Source organism: Peromyscus californicus, unplaced genomic scaffold (assembly GCF_007827085.1).
Source record: "Peromyscus californicus insignis strain IS unplaced genomic scaffold, ASM782708v3 Scaffold_8__1_contigs__length_139910024, whole genome shotgun sequence".
In the NCBI taxonomy this organism is placed as follows: domain Eukaryota; kingdom Metazoa; phylum Chordata; class Mammalia; order Rodentia; family Cricetidae; genus Peromyscus; species Peromyscus californicus.
In genome coordinates, this window is record NW_026294606.1 from 1,762,781 (window position 1) to 1,787,062 (window position 24,282).

At 41.1% G+C, this 24,282-nt stretch overlaps 1 protein-coding gene across 5 annotated transcripts in view; it reads left to right on the forward strand.

Annotated features, from left to right (window-relative positions):
* Window positions 1-594: 594 nt before the first annotated feature.
* Fancc (FA complementation group C) overlaps window positions 595-24,282 on the forward strand; it is a 157,504-nt gene continuing 133,816 nt past the window's right edge. For all 5 annotated transcript variants that reach the window (XM_052729084.1, XM_052729085.1, XM_052729082.1 and 2 more), the window contains exon 1: window positions 595-863. The gene's annotated coding sequence lies outside the window, so the exon portion shown is untranslated. The remainder of the gene's footprint in view (window positions 864-24,282) is intronic.

Genomic DNA, 24,282 nt, shown 5'->3' on the forward strand with positions numbered 1-24,282 from the left:
ATTGTCATAATGTTTCCTTTTCTTTCTTCTTGGTTTTTCGAGACAGGGTTTCTCTGGGTAGCTTTGCGCCTTTCCTGGGACTTACTCTGTAGCCCAGGCTGGCCTCGAACTCACACAGATCCGCCTGCCTCTGCCTCCCGAGTGCTGGGATTAAAGGCGTGCACCACCACCGCCCGGCATCATAATGTTAAAAATTCAAGAATAAAAGATAACACAGTTGTCATCAGACACGAATGGAAGTTTCCACTGCATGTCTTTTTAAATGCAGCTTCGAACCGATCTGAACCCGAACTAAGCAGTGCATGTGCCTGACGGGATTGGGGCAATCGCTAACCAAAGAAAAAACTCTTTGTTGTTGGTCCCACGACTAGGAAGTCGCAGGCTGCGCCCTATGTAGGGTTTTGACCCATCTTGGAAACTCCTTTCTCCCAACACTTTCCACGGTTCTCTCCCTTCCTAGGGAGAAACTTGCCCGGCGCAGTAGGGAAGGGACGGCGCGCGCCCGCCTACTTCCGCCCCGAGACATGGCGGATTTTTACGTCATGCCGCGGGAGCGCGTTCGATCCCAGGGTGCACTGCGGGGGCGTGCGCGCACGTAGCCCCACTCCCGAACGACCGCGGGAAAATTCCAAACACGTCAAATCAAGAAAGCCACCGTGAGGCCACGCCAGGTTTTCAAGCCGCAGAAGTCGGGCGGTGGCTTCTTTTCCGCCGCGGCCCAATCTGCTGAGGCAGTTCAGGGCGAGGACCACCCGTGGAGGCCGCCATTTCCCGCTGGGACAGAGAAGGCTCGCGAGAACGTGCGCCGAGCCTCGACGTGGGCGAGCCGCGCTCCCGCGGGGCGCGGGGTCTGAGGCGGGAAGGTGAGAAGCCACAGTGGGCTGGCGCGGGCGGCGGAAAGGAGGCGGGGCCGGGAAAGGGGCGTGGCCACAGCCTGATCGGAGGCGTGGCTTTGTGGGAGGCGGGGCCGGAACAGGGTAGGAGGCGGGACCAGAGTCCGGTGGGAGGTGGAGCCGACTTGCGGGGCGTGGCTAAGCGGGAGTTGAATCCAGCTTGGCCAAGGCAGACAGACTGCGATGGGCGTGACCATACTGAAACTGACCCTGAGGGCGTGGGGTCGACTTCGAGGGGCGGATGTCCAGAGGTTAGAGGAGCCGGAGAGGGGCGGAGTCGATAGTGAGGGGCGGGGCCTAAGGCCTAAACTGAATCTTGGTGCAACTGGCACCGAGAAGCTGGAGGTGTCCTCCCCGTTATCTCTGGAGCTTCAGCGCAGCCACAGGTGCTTTTGAAAGGACTGTAACGAAGGTGAAGCTTACTGCTCGGTACCCATTAGAGCAGTCTGGCCCAGGGTCTCTATGGACGCCTTCCCACAGCTGCTTGGGTGACAGACTCAAGACATTCAAAGCCTAAGAGGGTTTAGGGGCGCAGTGTGCTGACTCTTTTGTAGTTTTTAGGTGGTTGGGCTTGGAGTGAGTGTTCAGAATCTTCGGACAGGCTAAGGAATGTTCCAGCAAGAACCTCTTTGTGCCTGGACTTCTGCTCAAATCTGAGATGATTCAAAAAATTCTGTACCTCATTGAATGAGTCTAAGTGGACTTAATTGACATACGTTTCCTATTTGTGGATGGTCCTCACCTTGAGGGTGATTCCAAATGGCAGAATTCACGTCATATTAGCTCACAAATGAAGAACAGGCTGCTGTGTGTGTGGAGGCCAGAGGTGTTTTGAGCCGTGGGCCACCTTTTCTCCCCCACTTTTCATCCCCCCTTACCCCTCGTCCCCTGCCCCCTCCACATGTGGTCCAAAGTTCACCCGACTTGGCAAGTCCTAGGGTTCTGCCTTTCTCTGCCTCGCCAGTGCTGAGATCACAAGTGTGGGCTACACATTGAAAACCTTAACTACCCTCCCCTAAAACAATAAACCAAACCAAACCAAAACACCAAAAAACCAAACCAAGCAAACAAACAAACAAAAAACAAAACAACAAGCATGTATTTTCAAAACAGCAAGCATATGTTTTCAAAACAGCAAGCATGTATTTTGGAGATAGAACTCATGTTCTCCTGCTTGTGTGGCAAGCATATTACCAACTGAACTAGCTCCCAAGCCCTGTTCTCAACAACAACAAAAAGTGTTATTTTGTTTGGGTGGCCATGGTGGGTTTGTTGCTGCCCATGTGAAGCTGTGTGAACATTTTAAATGAATGGGGTTCTTAACTGCTTCCATATTTCAGCAAATAGTTCCAGCAAGAATTACACAAATTTTGTATTTATAAAGCCAATTCAGGGAGGCCGGCCAGGCCATTAGGAAGTTGGATGGGCTGTCTAGGCCACAGAGAGGCCCGAAGGAATCTCACATGAGTGATAGAACCACAATAGGAGTGGTAGAGCCTCTGTTCAGACCAGAATTCAGTCTAAAATGCTCCTTGAAAATCTTAGTGTAGTTTACAATATGCATATTCTCTGTTCCTGTTTATGGTTTCTGATTAGCTAACTTTTTAATATGAAAGAATTCTTATAGACATAATTTAATTTTCAATGATTTACTAAAAATCTAATATTGTTAGAAAAGAGAATATGAAGGTTCCAATAACAACACAGTACTTGAGTGTGGTGTTGGTGTCCTCCTCCCCCATGGTATCACTGTGTAGCCAGAGGGCTGCCCTGGAACTCACGATGTCGATCAGACTGGCCTTGAACTCACAGAGATCTGCCTGCCTCTGCCTCCTGTGGTGATATATTGTGTACCCTAATAAACTTGCCTGAGGATCAGAGGATAGAGCCAGCTACTAGATTAGACATAGAGGTCAGGCAGTGGTGGCACACACCTTTAATCCTATCACTTGGGAGGCAGAGATCCATCTGGATCTCTGTGAGTTCAAGGCCACCTTGGGCTACATGGGATTGATCCCCTCTAGGAGAGAAACAGAGCCAGGCAGTGGTGGCACACACCTTTAATCCCAGCACTTGAGATCTCATGCTTTTGCTTGGGAAACACACACACCTTCAATCCCAGGAAGTAATATGGCAGGGCAGAGGAAGGCATATAAGGCGTGAGGAAACAGGAACTCACTGTCTTTAGGCTGAGGATTTCATAGAGGAAAGAACTAGTGGCTGGCTGTTCTGCTTCTCTGATCTTTCAGCTTTTACCCTGATATCTGGCTCTGGGTTTTTTTTTTTTTTTTAATTAAAAGACCACCTAAGATTCGAACAGCAGCCTCCCAAGTGCTGAGATTAAAGGCATGCACCACTACACCTGGCTTGAGTGTTTTATTTTTTGCTAAATGTCAAAAAGTATTATTATTATTATTATTATTTAGACTTAGTTGGAAAAAGACTTTGCAGAATTATCTGGGTTTCTCTGTTAGGCATTTCTTGATTCTTTTAGTTATACTGAAATAATTTCTCCATTAGGAACTGTACTGTAGGAATGTTGTGGTGATATATTGTGTACCCTAATAAAATTTGCCTGAAGATCAGAGGACAGAACAAGCTACTAGATTAAGCATAGAGGCCAGGCAGTGGTAGCACATACCTTTAATCCTAGCACTCAGAAGTTAGAGATGAGCTGTGACTTGTTCCTTTGTCTCCCTGATCTTTCAGCATTTGCCCCAATATTCTGGCTCCAGGTTTTTATTATAAGACCTTTAGAAATTTGTGCTACAAAATGTATTAGATTTCTGTTGCTATAACAAAATGCCTGAGGTGGGTTACTTTAAAGAATAGTTTATTAGTTGAGCATGGTGGTGCACACTTTTAATCCCAGCACTTGGGAGGCAGAGGCAGATGGATCTCAGAGTTTGAGGCCAGCCTAGTCTACAAAGTGAGTTCCAGGACAGCCAGAGTCGTTACACAGAGAAACCATGTCTTGAAAAACAAAAACAAACAAACAAATAAGAATAGTATCTGCATGGCTCTGGTGAGGGTCTCCAGGCTACATATATCACAACGTGGTGAATGGTATTCTGTCAGGAACATGTGCAAGAGGAAGGGTAACATTGTGAGACAGGAAACAAGATAGATTTAGGAGCTCGAATCTCTCTTTAATTCTATAGTAACTAAATATATAAATTCCTCTGATTAGGCTCTAGCTCTTTTTCGTTTTTCAAGACAGGATTTCTATGTGTAGCCCTGGCCATCCTGGAATTTACTTGTAGACCAGGCTGACCTCAAACTCAAATTCACCTTCCCCTGCCTCCCAAATGCTGGGATTAAAGGCAGGTGCTACCACTGCTCAGTTAGGCCCCAGCTTTTAAATCGCCCCCTCCTTTTGGAACGCAAGTCCTCCCTGTCCCTTAGCTTGGAGAGTCTGTAATGGGCCTTGACCATGCCTTTCTGAGCCTTTTCTGTTGTTACAAGAAACACTTGCAAGTCATCCGTTTCTTGAGACAAAGTCTTCCTGTGTATCCCAGGCTGGCTTTATACTCACCAGTCATGCCTGTGTCTTGGTAGAGCTAGGACTTCAGGCAGGTACCACCACATCTGACTTTAGGAAGTTGGCATCGAAGAAGATATATACACTGTTTCTAAGTATGAAGTGATATTTGGAATTGTTTAGTGCTGACCACAATTCAGATTCAGAATTATTTGCATCAGTTTAATGGTTTTAGACACTAATCTGTAGCCAATTCTGGCTCCACTCAGATAGCCATTGGTTTGTTTTCTTATTTCCAGAGAGTAACCTTTTCTTGACATTTTTCACATTCATATAATATGAAATGGGTACTGTGTCTGGCTTCTTTCCCTTGACATAATGATTTTGAGATTCACCCATGTAGTAGCATGCATTAGTAGTTTGGTCCTGTTTATTACTGACTAGTACATTGTATGTGCCATGTTTGGATTTTCAGATGATGGACATTTAGGTTGAGTTTGTTTTAGTTATTAAGAATAATAGTTGTGTGGATGTTTTGCATGGATGTGTAGTAAATTTAATCATGTGCCCATTTACTTTCCCAGCAGCAGTGTGTGAGGGTCTTGCTTCTTTCACATCCTCACCAACACTTGTTTTCAGTGACACTCACCATAGCAGTTTTCTTAAATCTACATATGCCTTACAGTAGCATCTTGCATTTCCCCAAAGCACTGCTGTGATGGCTTTTGAAAAAAATCATGAAAAACAAACTTGCAAAACTCTCTGGGAGAATTGCAGTCTCAACAGTTGCTCACTAGCTTATCATTTATTTAGAATTATTTTTTTCGGTGTTATTAGTAATTTTTAGTACATGGAATTTGCCCTTTTGGTCACATTTATATTAAAGATTATTTTTTTATTTATTTGAGTCAGGGTCATAAGTGTCCCAGCCTGGCTTTGTACTATGTAGGGATGATGCCTTTAACTTCTTATTCTTCTGCCTCTGTTCCTTAGTGCTGGGATTACAAATGTGTTCTCATACTTTGAAGTTTTTGTTTTGCTTTTTTACACGTTTGATGCTATTATTATAAATAGAATTGCTATAAAATTTTCATTATTTAATTGCTTGATACCAGCATATAAAAAAATAGCTGATTTTGTATGTTGATCTTGTATCCTGGAATCTTGCTGATGTCATTTACTTTCAGTGGGTTTTTTAATGTTTTGTTCATTAAAAATTAAAAAGTTCATAGGCCTTTTATATATGGCATCATGTACTCTGTGAATATAGTTTTATGTGTCTTTTTCATTCGATGCTTTCTGTTTTTCATCTTCAGTACAAGAGAGGAGGTGAATGATTCCTAGAACTCTTTTGGGGTTGAAGGTGGCTTGTTGTAGATAGGCTGTGTGAATTCCTAGAACAGGTATTTTGGAGATGAGACTTTTGCATCTGTTTGAAGTATTAACTATTGGTTGCCTTTTGACAAGTGTTGTATCTGGTGCAGAAACTGCTGACATGATGACTCCCTGTGCATTTTCATCTGACTGTGGTGGCATCTCAGGGTGATCCAAGCATGTTCCCTTTTTTTTTTCTTTCTGAGTTTGTGAAGGATTTGTGTTATCCTTTAAAAAAATTTGATAGAATTAGCCAATAAATCATCTCAGTCTAGATTTTTTTTCTCTATGGGAAAATATCAACCACGCATTTTCTGCAGCATTGACTGCCCTGCATGCATCCTATGCAATGAGCCTGTCCACACTGAGCTGAGCTCCCAGAGCTCTGTGGTCCCATGCAGCCGTTGCCACAGTCAGTCCAGATCCTTTTGAACCTAAGTGTCAAGAAGGCAGCATCTTTGTGTTGACTGCTAGGCCCCATGGCAAGCAGTTTCTTCAGGAGAAACTGTAGGACTTAGAGCAGTTGGCTGGACTGAAGATGGAGATTTAGGGGAGAGTGAATGGTGGCCCATGAGATGGAAGCCCTGGACCACTAGCAGGTGAAGGTACTTGGTGGAGAGAAACCATGAGGCAGGCCAAGGAAGTGTCTGAAGCTTCTATGTGGAAAACATGGAGTTCTTCTGGGAACATGATTGTTTTTATTTTTAATTAGAAAAAAGCAAAGATTTTATATTTAAAAAATTCTTCATCTGTTTGGAGCTTATTCTCTGGTTATAGAAGAACTGACAGAGTTGATGTCCTTGGTCAAGTGGATGGGAAGCAGACCAGAGAGAGGCTAGGTAGGAAGAATTACAGGTTATAGAGGAGCCTGAAAAGTTGAAAGAATAGCAATAGGGGCTGACAGATGGACTTCCTACCTTGTCTTGGCAAGGTTTGTCACTCCTTTTTTTGTGTCCTGCTTGTCCATTTGGACAGCATACTGTCAGCAGTTGAGGCAAGGGCATTTTCTTGCCCAGTGGCTAACTTTTGCCACAAAGAAAGTAAACTCCATATGGAGTTTTTTGATGCCCATCATCTTCTCTGAAGTAGATTGGTGCTGCTAGGAGCAGACATGTCTCATTGTCATTAAAAGTAATCTATGTTATTAAAACATCTTAAATGCCATATTCTGCAGATCTCTGAAGTGTTTGAAGATGACCTATCTATCTAAAATATATTTCTGTTTGACCTTGAAAACATACCTAATATGACTACAAGTTCGGTTGTAATGATTAACTACTAACCTTCATTTCTTTATATCCTGATTAATTGGTAATAATAACTTTCAAAGACTAGTAATTTGCATTACATTGTTAAATGAGCTATGTAGGTACAATACTTTGAACAAGATTAGAAGTGTATGTACAGTATGTTCTAACAAAGTTAATCTCAAATTTGTATCACTATACAAAATTTGTATACAATATACAAAAATCCAATCCAATGTAAAAAAATTAAAACTAGTAGTTGCTTTTTAAAAGTAGATTCAATAATTTACCTTTTTATCTTATCATATCCATATTATCCTTTTTTCTTTTCAGAGTAGATTCAATAATTTACCCTTTTATCCTGATTCTTTCGATATCTTTTTTTCAGAGTAGATTCAATAATCTACCTTTTTATTCTATCATTTCTATATAATACATTTCTGTATCATATCCCCCTTTCTTCTTTTAGAAAGAGATTGACTATGACCAATAACAATTTTTAACCAACCCCTAAATGAGGTGGCTGTGGCTTGTTCCGTCTCTCTGATCTTCCAGTGTTCAACCCAATACCTGGCTCAGGTTTGATTTTATTAATAAGAACTTTTAAGATTCCTGCTACACCTAAACAAAGACAAACATCCATAATCCATTTTTTGGGAATGTGGGTGTAGTTTTTAAGGCTGCATTCTGCTGAATGGGGGCACTGGTAATCTTATGGGGACACAAAGAAAGTGTAGGATTATGGTCAAGGTCTGATTCTAGTAGTCTGTGAGGCTGTATCATCTCAGCTAGTCATCTCGATATTGTCCTGAACAGTTTGTAGTCCAAAGCCGATCTTTGGGTGGTGTTTGTTAGCTTAATGGCGTTATCATAGTCCTGATGGAATTATCGTTGTGAGGTCCCATCATCTTTTTGGAGACTTCAAAGTCATTGTTAGGCATGGTTGTGGTTCACTGCAGAAAATCTTTTTCTTGGGACAAGTTTTCTGGATGATTTGTCCTTTTTTTTTTTTTTTCCAGATGTCTCATTTGTCCAGTGTTCCTCAGATACCTTAGCCTTCATTCTCCTGAAAGACAAAAACAAATTCCTTTCCCAACCCTAACTTTGGGGAGGCTCCCTTTTGGCAAGTCATATCTGATTAAATGAAGTTTTTGTTAGTCGTATAAGTTAATTTAAATTGAATGGTCATGCTGGTTGATGAACTATCACCTCTTCTAATTAAGAAATCTTTCTTGTTCTGGTTTCTCATGAATTCTTTGTTCTCTCTTTGATAGCTGTTCTAGCGTCCAGAGCAGTATGGTTTTTTTATAGTAGGCATTAGTTTCTTTAACTGCTCTCAGAAGGAATTTCCTCCATGATGACAGGAAAGGACTGAATGGAATTGACATGAGGGCCTGTGAGGGGCCCCTCAGGGCTTTTCCCAATGACAAAGGCAAGGGATTACCTTGTCTGTCCCTTGTTGACTTACATTCATTAGTCCAATGTCTGCCTTTGCCACACTTTCTGCATAATGCAGAAGAGGGGAGAGGCATTCTGTTGATAGACCCCAGACTCAGGGTGCTACCTTTCTCGGGTGGGTGCCCCAAGAACCCAGACTCAGGTCCAGTTGATGCAAACAGCAGGAGGTTTATTGATGCGGCTGTATAGTCGGGCTCCCCTTGTCCTGAGGGCAAGAGACGCATCCTACTGCAGCCACATAGGTACTTTTAAAGGAAAAACCCACAAAAGCCACAAGATTACAATTCCCATACAATTTCATTTCGATTGATTTATGTCTAGAGGCTAATTTCACAAGATCATGGTCTAATCACAGAGTGATCACAGAGTGGGTACAGTCACGTCCGCATGCACATTCTTCCCGAAACCTCAAGGGGGGTATCAGGGTGGATTGAAGTTTACACAAAGGTCACAGTGGTCCTTCCTGGAACACTTGCAATTATCCCAGTCACAGTTGAGCGCATCTCTTAATAGAAATCTCTTTATATTGTTACATTGTGGCAGGGGTGGTTGAATAATGGCTGAGTCAGTTTGCCCTTGGAACTAGCTTTTTTAGTTCCTCATTCTCCTGGGGCTTGGGGGGTGTAAGCCTGAAGGGTTAGGGTCTTTCACTGTTGGGATTATTCCTTGAGAAAACATTATTTTTAGGAATGCCCTGTTTACAGTCCCTTTTTAGGTGACCTTGTTTACCACAATTGAAACATTTGACATTACTATTTTTCTTCAAACCTCTGGAAAGCACCTCTCCTATCCAAGCATCTTCATGATCATGAGATTCAATATTGTGTCTTGGATCCATTCCTCTAAGGGTATTGATCTTGCCTTTAATGGCCTAATTACCCTTTTGCATTGTGTATTAGCATTTTCAAAAACCAGAGATTCAATTATTATGTGTCTAGCTTCTGAATTCGCTATCATTCTATTTACTGCTGAAGTCAATCTTTGTAAGAAATCAGTGAAGGTTTCTTTTGGGCCCTGTATAACTTTAGTAAATGACTCAATTTTCTTTCCTACTTCTTCAATTCTGTCCCAAGCATTCAAGGCTACCATGTGGCATAAAGCCAGGGTGTGGTCATCATATAAAGATTGTCTTGTATATCAGCATAATCTCCTTCTCCAAGAAGTTGAGGTATGATTGAGCATTCCTTGGGTATATGCCCAAGAGTGGTATGGCTGGGTCTTGAGGTAGATCGATTCCCAATTTTCTGAAAAACTGCCATGCTGATTTCCACAGTGGTTGTACAAAGATACATGCTCAACTATGTTCATAGCAGCACTATTCGTAATAGCCAGAACCTGGAAACAACCTAGATGCCCATCAACTGAAGAATGGATTAAGAAGATGTGGTACATATACAGAATGGAGTGCTACACAGCAGAGAAAAACAATGGCATCATGAGGTTTGCAGGCAAATGGATGGAACTAGAAAATATCATCCTGAGTGAGGTAACCCAGACTCAGAAGAACAAACATGGTATGTACTCACTCATAAATGGATTCTAGCTATAAAGCAAAGAACAATCAGACTGCAACCCACAGAACCAGAGAGGCTATCTAGCAGTGGGGGACCCTAGGATGACTGTGGCTTATAATAAGTTTTAGTTTTATTCAATTACTGGGCAAGCCTCAATGAAACATTTCACTATCACTATTAGGATAAGAATTTATACTGTATCAAGCTGGTAATAGGAAAATAAATAAATAAATAAATAAAAATGAAAAAAAAAAAGAAGTTGATCTTGGAAAATTTCCATACCTCTAGCTCTACTTCATTGTTCAATGGTCTTAGTCTCATCCTTCCACCAGGTCCTCCATTGGGGAGCAGCCTCTAAGATGGCTGTAACCAAATCTCTCCAGTCTTGAGGGATAATTCTATTACAAGTTGAACAGGAGTTTAACATCTGCTTCACAAAAGATGAATGGATGCTATAGAGACTATTGCTGCTTTGAATCTCCTCAAATCTAACATTTGCACAGTCAACTCATATACAGCCTTGAGGATATTTATGTATATTTTGCAGCAGTTCCTGTAAGGTTACTGGATAGATTAAGGTTGGCTGTTTGAAAGCCTTAGGCTGTTTCTCTGTAACCTTATAATGCAATGCTGAGATTGGTTCACCTTTAAATTCCTCTGTCTGGGTCTAAATATCTCTATGATTTGTTTTAACAGGTTTTTCTAAAACTTTTACCTTGGCACTCATATTAACCAACTTTTTAAATGATAAAACAGAAATGACCAAACAAATAATATTTATAATTGACATTACATCTGTCCCATCAACATTGATTATATTATCTTCTTATTTAGTTGTTCCATTTTCAGACCATTTAATGTATAGTCAAACAGAGACCAAATGCCTTCCATTGTAAAATTGTTTCCCATTTTTTAATGTGGGAAAATACTTTTAACAATTCCTCCCTTTAAGAAACCCCAGTTGACTCACCAAATCCGTGACAATTCAGATGATAGTGTGGCAGCAGCCTGAGAAGGGGGCCCAGAGAAAGCCAGAACCCACCAGAAGAGGAAAGAAGTGAAAGATCCCGCCGTCTGCACAGGGGAAGTGTGCAAAAGTGGCTAGCTCCTGTGGGTTTTAGAGCCCAAAACCTGTGGAGTTTGCTGCAGAGAGGCTGCAACAGAAACTTAGCCAGTTAGGGAGTCCAGCCCAGGTAGTTGGAGATTCTGGTTGTATGTATCAAGCCTGAGCCAGGGACTGCAAGGCCACAGGCAAGCAGCTTTTTTGTGAATTTGTGCCTCAAAAGTTGGACACCAGATGTTGTAAAAATTCCTAAAGGTCTTCTAATAAAAAAAACAGAGCCAGATATTTGAGTAAATGCTGAAAGACAGAGAGACAAAGGAACAAGCCACAGCTACTTCTCACCTCGCCAACTCCATGAATCCTTTGGCTGAATGTTTCTGAGTCTTCAGCTGAAAAAGGCTCCTCAGCTGAAAAAGGCCTCTAGCTGAAAGGGATGCTTCTGCTGAAATATTGGCTGGGGCTTTTCAGGCTGAAGAGTTGGTGAGGTAAGAGGTGGTGGCTGTGGCTTGTTCCTTTGTCTCTTTGATCTTTCAGCATTTACCCCAATATTCTGTCTCTGGGTTTTTTATTAAAAGACCGTTTAGGAATTCGTGCTACACATTATCATGCATTATACACATCTAACTGGTAGCGTCCATATGGAACATAGGAGCTTATGATAAGCATCTTTTCAAGTCAACTAGGAAAATCATTTTGTGTCCTAATTGCTCTGTTACTCTAAATGTGTATATGTGTTTTAATGTTACTGCTATGCCACTCTGACCACTATCCATAACTTCAGTTTCTGTATTTTTTTTCTTTCTTCTGTGGTGTAAGGAATAGCTGCCCAACCTTTAACTTGGTGGCATTGTCATTGGTGTCACACAGCTCCAGATATGAGCTTCTCTAGTGCAGCAAGCCTTCCTCGACACCATTTTATCCCTCCACATTTCATTTGATTTTAACCTCAGTACCAGGTGGGTTCTGTGTAATCCCTGGCCTTCTACCCTGATGTCTTTGAAACTGACTCTCCAGCTCCTTTCCATATGTGTCTCCTGGCACCAAGTGTAAATAATTGTGGTCCTTGTCCCAAATCAGTTGGGTACTTGTGTTACAAGTATACCAGGGTAGGATGGCCACACATCTCTGGCCTAGGGTTTTGAAGTTGTCACTTGTCTTATAAGCTGTGGTTTTAGGGATCAGCTCTGTTTCCTGTGGGTGCACTCTCTCTCTTTGTCTCTCTGTCTGTCTCTGTCTCTGTCTCTGTCTCTCTCATTATCATCCCTTGTTATTGTATATTGTACTCCTTTGGGAATGCCAAGATTTTTATTAGTCATTAGCCTTTGATCATTCTTACTTTCTCCTCCCCATTTCTACTTCCCTAGGCTCTTCCATTATCTTAACCTTATCAGGTTTTCCTTCCTCTTGAGTCTTGTGATTGCGGATTTAAGTGGATTGGGGATTAGAAGGGTGAAGGGAAGGGTGCATAAATGCTACTGTCTGATTATCTGATCTAGAATGCCATGATAAGGAGGCTATTTCCTTTATCATTGCTCTTAGAGAGTAAAATCTCCCTGGTCTCTGATAGCAAAGTTTTCATGTGTTGACCCTTGTGGCAGATGACTGAGTTTGTGACTGAGCAGGAGGACCAGTCCCTGGAGGAGGTTTGAGGTAAAGGGCAGCCTGGCATGGACATGGGCAGGCTTCCGGAAGGAAGAGGGCATTGTGTTTATGTCCTGTTTGTGACTTTGATTTGAAGGAAGCTTAAGTTGGGAGTACTTTGGGCCCAAAAGATATTTGTTCCTGGAAGACAGTTAGGTGTGGACAGTGTCTCTCCTTGGTAAACTTTTACTAAATATGCTTGTGAGTGTGGGGGATGTATTTATATATTATCTGTTATCTCTCAGCTAGACATGATGTTAATCCAACCGATCAATAATAAGACTACTACCATAGTTCAAAGCCAAATTTGAAGCAAGCTTTAATTAAATACTGACCAGGTGGATGGGCTCTGGCCAGGTCCATGCCCAGATTCTCAGGGAATGGCCCAAAATCAAGCATGGCAAGGGCTTAAGAAGGAAAACCCATAATTCATTGCATTTCCCACCAGGTCCAATCAGGGGCAAGTGTACATCCTGATGTATTTCCTGCCTGTGAACCTCCCGCCCACATGTCATCAAGCATATCCCGTGCAGGTGGGTCAAACAAACTTTTTTAGGGGAGTGAAAAACATGTGACTTGTTATGTCCCATAAACAGTAGCCTCCAGCATTTCAGGAACTATCTGTCCTTGGGCAAGGAACTTGCAGATCAGAGGCATTTTTGTTTCATGAATCTCTAAAGACATAGTTATTAAAACTTAAAATATAATTGAGTTGTATCCCAAGTCAAATCCTTGACTTTGTGATGGGCACCTGTTTATATTGGGACCTAATAATCATCAGCGTAATGGTACCCAGACAGGAATTATTTAGTTAAGGCATCAGCCAATAGCAATTAGCAGAAGCAGAAGGACCAAAAGCCCTGTGATGGATGACAGAGTTACTATCTAGAAGGAACCTGGAAATGTGAATGGGAACCAGTTATTTATTTCATCTCAGGTTGCCCTTTTTTGCATCAACCCCCCCCCCCCCCACCAAGTATAGCCAGATTATTTTTAATCATTTCTGAGTAGTTTGTATAGAAACAACAATTTTCTTTTAAAGCTATACGATAACCTCTGTTTTACATAGAGCAGGTTGAGTGCCAAGTCAAACTATAGAACTATTTCAGCTAATGATTCTACCTGTTGATAGATTTGGGTCTATTTGGTTCTAACAGGTAGCTTTCCTGGTATGCCAGTAGGCACTATAGGTAGCTATTTTGTCCCCTATGTCAGGGAGTTTCCTTTTGATCTAACATTCCAGCTTGTTGGGAGACAAGGGGTGACATACTGTCTTCTGTAACTACTTTCTGCTGAAACTAGGATGTTGTTGTCAGGACCCAGGAAGGTTGGAATGCTTGTCAAAGGCAAGGAGGGAATTCAGGCAATGGGACATTCATCGGAAGCATCTAGATCACTGACACAGCTGAAGAGACAAGAAGCATTCACATGAGCTGGATTGGTCCACATCAGCTTTCAGCAATTCAGAGTTCACAGTCATTTGGAGCAGGTTGTAGGCAGCAGCTGATGCTTGGATGTGTCTGTCAGCCAAGTGGAAATCTGCTGAGACAGATATAGACTAGGGACAGAAGTTAAAATTTAGGAACCTAAAGGAAAATCTTACATTTGGAACTTTCAGGCCCATAGTTCTAGTATTTGGGGAAGGGCAGGAATCCCAAGACCAAGAGAGAGATCAGTCCCATCCTAAGGATTAGACAGGTGGGGAAACCTAGGCTGTACTTATCTGGAGTCCTTTTGACCTGTGAGAAGTGGATCCAAGTTTTATGACTCTCACAATTCTCTGAAGCTTATATGAATTTTTTAGTTTACAAAAAGACATAAAAGGTTTAGCTATATTAGCATTACCAATCTGTTCTTAAATCCACATTGTAGAAAAATAAGGTAACAGGTGTCTGTAAAACAGCTGGAGTAGACTCACAACTTTGAGTCCTAGCAAAAGTTATAGATTTAGGTTAAAAAGTGTGAACATTTTTTCCTCTGTTCAGAGAGCTAGATATAGATTGGGCAGAAATAACTTTAGCCCAATGAGAAGCAACCTTGAATCTTTACTTAGAAGCTAACCAAAGGAAATTTAAAATCTTGAGCTTCTGACTGAACAGTAAGTAATCATTGCTCTACCAGCTTATTAGAACCCTATTAATGTTAAACTCTGAACTTTTGAAATCCTAGTGTAAGGGGAAAGAAATTTGAAACATTTCCCATACCTTTAATCACTTATTCATACCTTTACAACTTGCATTTACATCTTAAATCACTTTCTGAAACCCCCAGAACTTACTTAAGCTTTTATAACCTCAGACCTTTATATGCCTTAGAACATTTTCTTAGACCCTCAAAACTTGCACAGACTTTAACATTTTTTCTTTCCATTTAATCATTTACCAGAGACAGAAGCAGTTATTACTGAGAACAGTCATTGTAAATCATATTCCTTTAGTGGAAAGTTACATCTAAAACCTGTTTGTCTTTTAATATGAAGCCTCTTAACAAGGCAAACCTGTCTACCTTTTCTCAACAGAATATTTAGTAGCTCTAAAAAAAGCAAGGCTTTATTTTTACATATAAAATAAGCTGATAAGGTGGCTATAGCTTTGGGAAAGAACCTGCATGTCTGATGCTGCTAAACTGACAAAGCTATAGTTAGCCTAGCTGTCAATACTATCAGAGATCTGAGAAGGATAAATTGTATCATGAAGTATAATCCAAATTGCATATGTATCAGTTACAATGACAGAGACTATTCCATTGCCTAGACAGTCATCTCAGGCTCCTGTGGTCTCTATGGCATTGGGGGCAGGGGTACCAGGACAGCATCAGTCTTAGCTGCCAGGCCCAGAAGGTGAGAGGCTTTCCTGTGGAGACGGAACATGGAAGAGACTGACTTTACTTTGTCTAGGCAAAATGGGACAATCAATTTTTCAGTTTGGGCTGGGTCCTAGGGCCGGTGCTGTATTGGGGAAGTATTGCCCATCGGTTAGCATTACCACAATCCAGGTGGAGACATTGTAATGCCCCATCATCTTCTTTGGAGACATCAGGGTCACTGCTAGGATCTGGGAGTTTCTGTCTGTCATAGTTAGCTTTTTCCATTAAACATTTTAAATGCCATATTCATCAGATCTCTGACAAGCTTTGAGGACCATTATCTATTAAATATATCTGAACTAAGCAAACCTAAGCATTACCTTGAAAACATACCTATCATGACTACAATTGTGATTATTATAGATGACTAACTGCTAACTTGTATTTCTTAATTATACATTATATTTTGAATTGGCTGTATCTCTACCTGTGGATCCATATAGCCCAGTACTCAGCTGGATTTTTTCATTTGGATTCCATACTGTTTGGCACTTACCATGTCTCAAGATGTCTTTCTACCCAGGTGCTGGGGGATGTCTTTTTGTATGCTGTGACTATATGTTGTTTCCATTGGTTAATAAATAAGCAGCTTTGGCCTATGACAAGGCAGCTTAGAGGCAGGCAGGAAATTCAAGGAGAGAGACAGCAAAGACAGCAAATCTGGAGAGAGACACTAGCTGCCACAACATGGAACAACATGCCAGTAGACCTGTAAAGCCATGGAACATGTGGCAAAACATACATTAATAGAAATGGGTTAATTTAAGATATAAGAGATGCCTGCCATAGACCATATAGTTTGTAAATAATATTAAGCCTCTGAGTGATTATTTTATCAGCTGATGTGGAACTGCAGGGCTGGGCAGGACTGGAGAACCTTCTAACTACACTCAGGCATGTTTCTGCCCTTGTTTCCTCTGTAAGCACCTGGTTTTTTAGTCAGGAACCCAAGCAACATCCTTAACTTCACTCTGTAGCTAGAGTTTTCCTGCCTGGCCCACAGTCAGGACAAGTCTCTGTCACCCTCCAGTCCCACAGCCGCTCAGACCCAACCAAGTAAACACAGAGACTTATATTGCTTATAAACTGTATGGCTGTGGCAGGCTTCTTGCTAACTGTTCTTATATCTTAAATTAATCCATTTCTGTAGATCTATACCTTACCACATGACTTGTGGCTTACTGTCATCTTCACATGCTGCTTGTCATGGCGGTGGCTGGCAGTGTCTCCCTCTGCCTTCCTGTTTTCTCAATTCTCCTCTCTGTTAGTCCTGCCTATACTTCCTGCCTGGCTACTGGCCAATCAGTGATTTATTTATTGACCAATCAGAGCAACACATTTGACATACAGACCATCCCACAGCATTACTCTGTTCTTTTCTGAAACTGTGTTCAACCTAAACCTTAAACATTGTATATTCTACCTCTTAGTACATCTGATTTTACCTTGTGATGGGGTTATGGTCCTGTAAGCCCATTAGAAGCTGAAAATATGATCATAAATTGAAAATGTATTTAAGGCCTACTTGGACAGCATAGCCTGACAGTACAGCACACTGGATTATGAGTTTTCTCCTGTGGTAGCATGGCTGACTTGGGGGTGTTGCTCTCTTCTGTGCTTAGATTAGCAAGAAAGGATCAATCACATTTATATAGCTAGCCTTGAGAAAAGACCAGTCATTGGAAGGCAGAAACAAGACAATCAGGAGTTCAAGGTCAGCTTGGACTACATGAGACCCTGTATGAAAAAAAGAAAAACAACAACAAAAAAACAACTCAAAAGATTGGTTTGGCTCTGTGGGGTCTTTTATGATTATTTTTTTCTGAAATAAATTATTTTGTGAAAATGTATTCATAGAAAATGGCCATGAAATTGTGATAAGTGATTGTACTGAAACTGCAGACGGCCTTGTGTAGCATAGACATTTTAATAGTGGTCTGGATGGCTTATTCTTTTCTCTTTTTCAGTATCTATCATCAATACTGTACTATATTCAGTGTAGATATCTCTCACCTAGGTTAAATTCATTTAAAGCATTATTTTTGCAGCTATTGGGAATGAAATTTTGAAAACTCTTTTGTGACTAGGTCTTATTCATGTACAGAACTATGCTGCTGGTTTATCTGTTTTCTTTATGCCCTGCTTGCTTTACAGAATGAGTTCTTAGTTCTAGGAGACTTTTGGGAGTCAGTTTTCTCTGTGTAGAGGTATGCTATCTGCAAATAGAGGTGTTTTTACTTCTTCTAAATCATGTATCTTTAGTTTCTTTCTCTCCTCAAATTGTTGAATACAAGTGTTGAGATTGGGCATCTTTGCCGTGTCTCTGGTCTTAGAGGAAAGCTTTTATCTCTCTTTGTTGGGTGTGATGCTCATTGTGAGCCCGTCAAACGTGGCCTTCATCATGTCTGTGTTCATTCCTTCTGTACCTAATCTGTTCAGTTTTCATTATGAAAAGATGTTGAATTTGGTAAGTTGCCTTTTCTGCATCCATCAGTATTAACATATAGTTTTTGTTTTTCATCCTAGATAAGACGAACTTCACTCATAGATTTGATGTTGAATTTTAAGATTCACTTTTTCACAGTATATAATCCTTTTGATGTAGTACTGAATTCTGTTTGGTAGTATTTTTTTTTAAGATTTATTTTTATGTATATGAATGTTTATTTGCCTGTGTACCATGTGCATACAGTGTCTGTGGAGGCCAGAAGATGGTGTTGGATCCCCTGGAGCTGGATTACAGTTGTAAGTCACCATATGGGTGCTGGGAACAGAATCCAGATCCTCTGCAAGAGCAGCCAGTGCTTTAGACCTGTGAGCCATATCTCCACCCTGTTTCCTAGTATTTGAGGATTTTTGTATTTCTGAGTTCATCCTGAATATCAGCCTGTAATTTTCTTTTCTTCAAGTGTTCTTGTCTTGCTTTTGCATGAGGCAGTTCCAGTCTTTGGAAATGAGTTTGGCACTGTTCTTCCCTCTTCACGTGTTTAGACTGTTGTGAGGAGGGTTGGTGTTCACTCTTCTTTAAATACTTGACATTTTCAGGAAAGCCTTCTGGTACAAGGGAAGCTTTTGCTTACTAATTCAATCTCTTTACTTTTATTGTTCTGCTTAGATTTTCTGGGTGTTTTGTTTTGTTTTGTTTTTCCTGATTCAGTCTTAAAGATAGAGTTTCTAGGGGGTTTATTCATTTCCTGTGATTTTCTAATTTGTTGGGCCATAAATTTTCACAGTAGGTTCTTACAGTCCTGTGTGTATATTATTTATTATAATTCCTTCTCATAATTTCATTTCAAGCTACCTCTGTTTTTCACATTAAAGGTAAAGTTTTTCAATTTATTTATTTATTTAATTTAGTACACAAAGTACTGCATTTTTGTACACATGTATCCTTACCCTTTGTTACTGTTCACGTTTTCCCCTGTCCTGTACCCACTCTCCTTTTCTTGCTGGTCCTGTTCAAAAAGTGCTTTTTTCTAGTTTGATGTCACATAAATCCCACCACCCTCTCTTGTCATCTTTCTCCGTCTTTCAGCCCTCCTGTCCCGTTATATGCCCTGTTCAGTTCTCATGCCCTATGCACATCGATACGCATATATAATTTTATTCTAGGTTTCTCATATGAGAGAAAACACACCTTTTGTCTTTCTGAGTCTTAACTTAATTTGCATGACACGACCTCCATCTCCATCTATTTTCCTGCAAATTTTTTATTCTCATTTGCAGCTGAATGAACTTCTGTTGCTTATATACACTGTGTTCCTTTGTCCATTCATTTGTTGATGGACAGTTGTGCTGTTGTGGGTAGTGCAGAAGGAGCTCAGATGTACAGCTCTCTGGTGTGCAGACTTGGAGTCCTCAGGTATGTGTCTTGGAAGGAAAGAATTTCAGGATGAGCTGGTTTGAAGGAGAGTGAGAATTTATTAAAAGATGTTTTAGGGCTGGCAAGATGCTTGCTGTAAAAGCCTGATAACTTTAGTGGATTCACAATGAAAGGAGAGAACCAATTTGCAAAAGTTGGCCTCTGACCTACACTCCCCCCCCCCCCCCACGCTAAATAGAAATATATTTGGTAATTGTTTTGGAGTCCTCAGTCTTCAACTGATGAGAGGCAAGAGGTTTCAACTGGATTCTGGAAGATGCTGCCCTTCTGCTCTTGGTCCACATGATTTTCCTTTTCTTTCTATCTGACTTTTGTTGGTTCACAGGTATTTGGGGAGACAAATAAAGTATGTAGGTGTGTTATTTATAGCCATGAAGATCTAGCAAAGCAAGTAGTTATTGTACCAGCCAAAGCAGGCATAGCTTTCTCCCTGTATGGCCTGAGAATGTCTAAAACACAGTTAGTGGAGTTTTAATTATGAGCAAGTTATTCTTGCTGAAACAAACAGCTTTATGGAGAGAAAGAATGATTTTAGTTAGAAAGTATTTTTTTTATCCTATTTATTGTTTTAAATAATAAAGGTTCTTTCTAGGTTCATTAGAGAAGTACGGAGATGCATTTCAGATGATGTGGCAGGTTGGCATAGGAGATACAGCAACAGCCCACAGAACAAAGGAAATTCCTTGCATTTAAGACTGCAGTAGGTGGGAGGTCTCTGAGCTTAAGAGGATAGGGGTCTTGGAGTTTAGAAGATTAGTGAAGGACTAGATAGGATATAAGGCATTAATTTAGGAAGCTAATCCCACCATCCCACTCTGCTTTGGAACTGTTACATGATAGGCTTTTATCAGCTTAAAAAGGGTACTAGATATAAGGTATGGGTAACCCCCTCTATAGAGGTGGCCTCTGTGATCTAGGGTGCGTTAATATTAAATGCCAAGCATTTTGTTTTTGTGTGAGAAACACCTATCCTACTATAGCTTGTTGGGAAGCTTGGATTTCTGCTACTGAAAAAGAAGGTTTTGGATCCTTTAAGAGAAATTATGAGGATCTGGAGAGATGGCTCAGTGGTTAAAAGCCCATGCTCTTGCAGAGGACTACAGTTCGATTCTCAGTACTCATATGGTCATTCACAACCATCCAACTCCAGTTCCAGGGTATCTGATGCCCTCTTCTTCTGACCCTGTGGTGATATTGTGTTCCTTAATATATCGCGCACCCTAGTAAATTTATCTGGGGTCAGAGAACAGAACAGCCACTAGACAGATATAGAGGCCAGAAAATGCTGGCACTCACACCTTTAATCCTAGCATTCCAGAGGCAGAGATCCCTCTGGATCTCTGTGAGTTCAAGGCCACACTGGAAACAGCCAGGTGGGTAACAAGAGCCTTTAATCCCAGGAAGTGATGGCAGGAAACAGAAAGGTATATAAGGCGTGAAAACCAGGAGCTAGGCCTGGTTAAGCTTTTAGGCTTTTGAGCAACAGTTCAGCTGAGATTCATTCTGGATGAAGACTGAGAGGCTTCCAGTCTGAGGAAACAAGATCAGCTGAGGAACTGGCATGGTGAGGTGGCTGTGGCTGGTTCTGTTTCTCTGATCTTCTAGCATTCACCCCAATACCTGGCTCCCGGGTTTGTTTTTATTAATAAGCACTTTTAAGATTCGTGCTCATGACCCCCTTAGGTGCCAGGTACACATGGGTGCACATATATACATGCAGTAAAAACACTCTTACATATAAAATAAAAAAAAAGAAATTGGGAGAGTGGGGGCCTTGTTGGTGGTGAGGGGACAGAGACAAAGCTCCATGTTATTACCTTAATGTTAAGGGGAAGGCCTGACCTTGACTCAGGCCAAATTGGGATTTGTGGCTTCAATGTAGAAAAGAATTTCAGAACTAGCCAGTATAAAGCAAAGCTGGGGTTTTACTAAGAATGTTTTTGATAAAGATTATAAGCAGGAAGGTTAGGAGAAAGGCACTCAGAAAGATACACGCAGGTATGGGTATGGGCTCCCCAAGGGAGAGTAGTCATTAAATACCTTAGCATTAACCATATGTATCAGCCGTGTACACCAATCATATATGCCATTTTTATGGCTTTCAAATTACATGTCAGAAAGTTGCTAAGATAGCTCTTTTTCCTTTTCTCTGTCTTCTGCTTGTGAGATTTCAGGATGACTCTGGAGATGTCTTGGATGCAACTAGAAGCTGATAGGATCAAACCAGGAGGTACTAGGGCTGCACAGCAGGGTAGGACATGTCCTTTGCCTGTAAATGGCATTTCTGGGGAGATTACTAGAAAGTTACAGGTGTATAGCCAGAAAGGGAGAAGGCCTTAAGCAGTGGTTAGTTGTGCTGGCATTCTTGCTTCTCTGCTGGCAGAGTTGCCAACCAGATTTTTGGGTGAGGAGCTTCTCTCCCATTTCATGACCCTATGGTTTTCCCTGCTTTTGTATCCTGCCTCACTTATCAGCTGAAAAAATTGATGTTAATGCTGTTTGGCAGTGGCTAATAAATACATACCAAATCCAGTATTTGGGGTATTAAGTATCTTGAATTTTTATATGGTAAGGAGAGCAGAAATACTTTTTTATTCAGAAGAAAATACTATAAAAATTTTATTCTCTGCAGCTCCTGTCTAGAATATGTCCGCCTTATTTATTTATTTATTTATTTATTTATTTATTTATTTATTTATTGAAGACAGAAGGAAGAAAAATGTCATTTAACTCCTCAAAGTAAAGTTTGGATTACTCTGTTTCATGTAAGGTAGTCTGATGGTAGTGTGCATGCTCAGCACTGGGTTGACTACCGATGACATTCGTGTAACTGTGGAGACGCTTCTCTCTTTTATTCTTTGCAAAGACAAATGCTGTGGTTTGTGGAGTGTGGGTGGGTAAACGAGAGGCAGAGGCATTTCCTTTGCCTGGTGGAGTGGAGCCACTTGAGTTCTCAGAATGAGGCTTCTGACACTGGTGGTGCAGAATAGGAGAGAACAGCTGGACGGTAAGCAGAGAGCAATGGCAGAGTGAACGAGGAGTACAGCTGCTCACAGATAGTGATGGCTCCTTAAGCCAAGGGATTTGAGGTTGAAATTGTGGGAAATGTTTGCTTATGAGTTTGTGTGTTGTGAATGTGTGTATGGTGTATGCACACTTGTGTACCTGTGTGTATGGGTATACACACTTGTGTAGTACAGCAACCATCAAGACCCAGGGATCCTATTTCTGTTTCCATAGTGCTGGGGCTACAGGTGTGTGCATACCCATGCCTTGATTTTTATGTGGGTGCTGGGATAGTAACTCAAGTCCTCATGCTTACACAACATTTGGATGGACATGTAATGAATGCATGATGTGTTTCTCAAGGGTGACTCCATCTCTTTCAGGTATGTGACCCTGACATGACTAGCCTCTTGTTGCATTTTCTTCATCTTTGTAACAGGGTTGCAGGGACTAAAAGTATGTTTCCCTTGTGTGGACTAGCCACTGAGTATGAGCTGCTGTGGAAATGATTATTTCTGCAGATTGAGGAGGAAGCCAGTTCCTCTAGTTCCCTTAGTGTATTTGTCTTAATTACTTTTCTATTGCTCTGATAAACACACCATGACCAAGGAAACTTGCAAAAGAAAGATTTAGTTTGGGGCTCATGGTTCCAGACGGTTAAAGTGTATGGCCATCATATCAGGGATCATGGCAGCAGGCTGGCAGGCAGGCAGGCGACATGGTGCTGGAGCAGTAGCTGAGAGCTCACATCTTGAAGTAAAGAGAGACTGAGTCTTTTGAAACCTTAGAACAAGGCCACACCTCCTTTTCTTTCTCAAGCAGTTCTACCAACTGGGGATCAGGTATTCAAATATATGAGCCTATGAGGGCCATTCTCAATTCAAACCACCACAGTATTTGATGCATGCTTTATAGAAAGTCAGAAACAAATTATTTAGTGTCTAAGGTGATGTATAATGATATATCCTGTTACCTTTGAAAAGTTAATTTGAAAAATACCATTAAGTATGAGGTCTTCTATTTTGTTAGCATGTTTCTATATTGAAACATAAGGATAAATGTCATATATGTAGCAGCAGCCCTTGGGCCCATTTGGTGTGTGAGCAAAGAGCCTGCATCCTCAAGTGCTTCTGCCCAGGGTGCCCACACATTAGGGTGCCATTTTTAAAAGACAAGGAATTATAAAATTGTTTTAAACCAGGCAGTGGTGGTGCATACCTTTTATCCCAGCTCTTGGGAGGCAGAGGCAGGAGGATCTATGTGAGTTTGAGGTCAGCCTGGTCTACAAAGTGAGTTCCAGGACAGCTACGGAGAAACTGTCTCAAGAAACTCAAAAAAAAAAAAAGGAAAAATTGTTTTAAGAACTATTTCTTTTAATGACAAAAAAAAAAAAAAGCTTTGGTATTTAGAATGCTTGTGATCTAGTAGCTTCTGAGGAGTTCCTGACCCTCCTTCCTGTGTTGCAGACTCTACTTCCCTTTTCTAATGTCCATAGTGTGTTACCTAGAAACTCATCACCAATTATTAAAACTACCATGCCTTTTTAAATCTACTGGTTATGGGTCTTTGTTGAATGTGTTTTGTCTTGTGTTCTTGGGTGTTTCTGCCATTTCTCCACATACTCTCTTACTGAAGAGAGCAAAGTGGCATAGGAAGTTTTAGGCCATACTTGGCTATATAGTGAGATACATCAAAAAAAAAATTAAAAAATAAAAAGCAAAACAAAAAATTGGTGGTAGGGGGAATGCAAAGTAGAAGATTGATAATAGAGATTTTTGTATTAACGGCTAAAGTTATTGTTTTAGGACTCCTAGAAACAATAGCAGAAATAACCTTCATGTGTAGAGAGTATGAGCT